The sequence below is a fragment of the Leptonotus elevatus genome, unplaced genomic scaffold (genome assembly GCF_054856555.1).
Source record: "Leptonotus elevatus isolate MCC_2025b unplaced genomic scaffold, RoL_Lele_1.0 HiC_scaffold_219, whole genome shotgun sequence".
Taxonomy (NCBI): Eukaryota; Metazoa; Chordata; class Actinopteri; order Syngnathiformes; family Syngnathidae; genus Leptonotus; species Leptonotus elevatus.
In genome coordinates this window covers 17,501-20,000 of record NW_028233609.1, presented here as the reverse complement: position 1 = coordinate 20,000, position 2,500 = coordinate 17,501, and positions in this window count along the sequence as shown.

The following is a 2,500-nucleotide window of genomic DNA, read 5'->3' as shown; positions in this document are numbered from 1 at the left end:
TGCTGGCCGTTGGAGGAGCTCCAGCGGACCGCGGGGAGCGCGCCCGTCTTCGGGGCTTGTTGCTGGCCGTTGGAGGAGCTCCAGCGGACCGGGGGGAGCGCGCCCGTCTTCGGGGCTTGTTGCTGGCCGTTGGAGGAGCTCCAGCGGACCGCGGGGAGCGCGCCCGTCTTCGGGGCTTGTTGCTGGCCGTTGGCGGACCGGGGGGAGCGCGCCCGTCTTCGGGGCTTGTTGCTGGCCGTTGGCGGAGCTCCAGCGGACCGGGGGGAGCGCGCCCGTCTTCGGGGCTTGTTGCTGGCCGTTGGAGGAGCTCCAGCGGACCGCGGGGAGCGCGCCCGTCTTCGGGGCTTGTTGCTGGCCGTTGGAGGAGCTCCAGCGGACCGCGGGGAGCGCGCCCGTCTTCGGGGCTTGTTGCTGGCCGTTGGAGGAGCTCCAGCGGACCGGGGGGGAGCCGGGCGTTCGAGTTGCCCAGGCAGGGGGTTATCCTCCACTAGCAAACCTCCATGAGCAGCGGAGCCCGTCAGCTGCGCCAAAAAGAACCACACGAGGGCGACCTGGGGTTGAAATCCCCCGCCACATAGGAACGAATGCCGGGCGTTCGAGTTGCCCAGGCAGGGGGTTATCCTCCACTAGCAAACCTCCATGAGCAGCGGAGCCCGTCAGCTGCGCCAAAAAGAACCACACGAGGGCGACCTGGGGTTGAAATCCCCCGCCACATAGGAACGAATGCCGGGCGTTCGAGTTGCCCAGGCAGGGGGTTATCCTCCACTAGCAAACCTCCATGAGCAGCGGAGCCCGTCAGCTGCGCCAAAAAGAACCACACGAGGGCGACCTGGGGTTGAAATCCCCCGCCACATAGGAACGAATGCCGGGCGTTCGAGTTGCCCAGGCAGGGGGTTATCCTCCACTAGCAAACCTCCATGAGCAGCGGAGCCCGTCAGCTGCGCCAAAAAGAACCACACGAGGGCGGCCTGGGGTTGAAATCCCCCGCCACATAGGAACGAATGCCGGGCGTTCGAGTTGCCCAGGCAGGGGGTTATCCTCCACTAGCAAACCTCCATGAGCAGCGGAGCCCGTCAGCTGCGCCAAAAAGAACCACACGAGGGCGGCCTGGGGTTGAAATCCCCCGCCACATAGGAACGAATGCCGGGCGTTCGAGTTGCCCAGGCAGGGGGTTATCCTCCACTAGCAAACCTCCATGAGCAGCGGAGCCCGTCAGCTGCGCCAAAAAGAACCACACGAGGGCGGCCTGGGGTTGAAATCCCCCGCCACATAGGAACGAATGCCGGGCGTTCGAGTTGCCCAGGCAGGGGGTTATCCTCCACTAGCAAACCTCCATGAGCAGCGGAGCCCGTCAGCTGCGCCAAAAAGAACCACACGAGGGCGACCTGGGGTTGAAATCCCCCGCCACATAGGAACGAATGCCGGGCAACCAGGGGTCGAAATCCCCCATTGAAATGAATGGCGGGCAACCAGGGGTCGAAGTCCCCCATTGAAATGAATGGCGGGCAACCAGGGGTCGAAGTCCCCCATTGAAATGAATGGCGGGTTACCAGGGGTCGAAATCCCCCATTGAAATGAATGGCGGGCGACCAGGGGTCGAAATCCCCCATTGAAATGAATGGCGGGCAACCAGGGGTCGAAGTCCCCCATTGAAATGAATGGCGGGCAACCAGGGGTCGAAGTCCCCCATTGAAATGAATGGCGGGCTACCAGGGGTCGAAATCCCCCATTGAAATGAATGGCGGGCGACCAGGGGTCGAAATCCCCCATTGAAATGAATGGCGGGCAACCAGGGGTCGAAGTCCCCCATTGAAATGAATGGCGGGCAACCAGGGGTCGAAGTCCCCCATTGAAATGAATGGCGGGCTACCAGGGGTCCAAGTCCCCCATTGAAATGAATGGCGGGCTACCAGGGGTCGAAGTCCCCCATTGAAATGAATGGCGGGCTACCAGGGGTCGAAATCCCCCATTGAAATGAATGGCGGGCGACCAGGGGTCGAAATCCCCCATTGAAATGAATGGCGGGCGACCAGGGGTCGAAATCCCCCATTGAAATGAATGGCGGGCAACCAGGGGTCGAAGTCCCCCATTGAAATGAATGGCGGGCTACCAGGGGTCGAAATCCCCCATTGAAATGAATGGCGGGCGACCAGGGGTCGAAATCCCCCATTGAAATGAATGGCGGGCTACCAGGGGTCCAAGTCCCCCATTGAAATGAATGGCGGGCTACCAGGGGTCGAAGTCCCCCATTGAAATGAATGGCGGGCTACCAGGGGTCGAAATCCCCCATTGAAATGAATGGCGGGCGACCAGGGGTCGAAATCCCCCATTGAAATGAATGGCGGGCAACCAGGGGTCGAAAGTCCCCATTGAAATGAATGGCGGGCGACCAGGGGTCGAAATTCCCCATTGAAATGAATGGCGGGCAACCAGGGGTCGAAATTCCCCATTGAAATGAATGGGCCCATTCATTTTCAATGGCCGGGCTACCAGGGGCGCA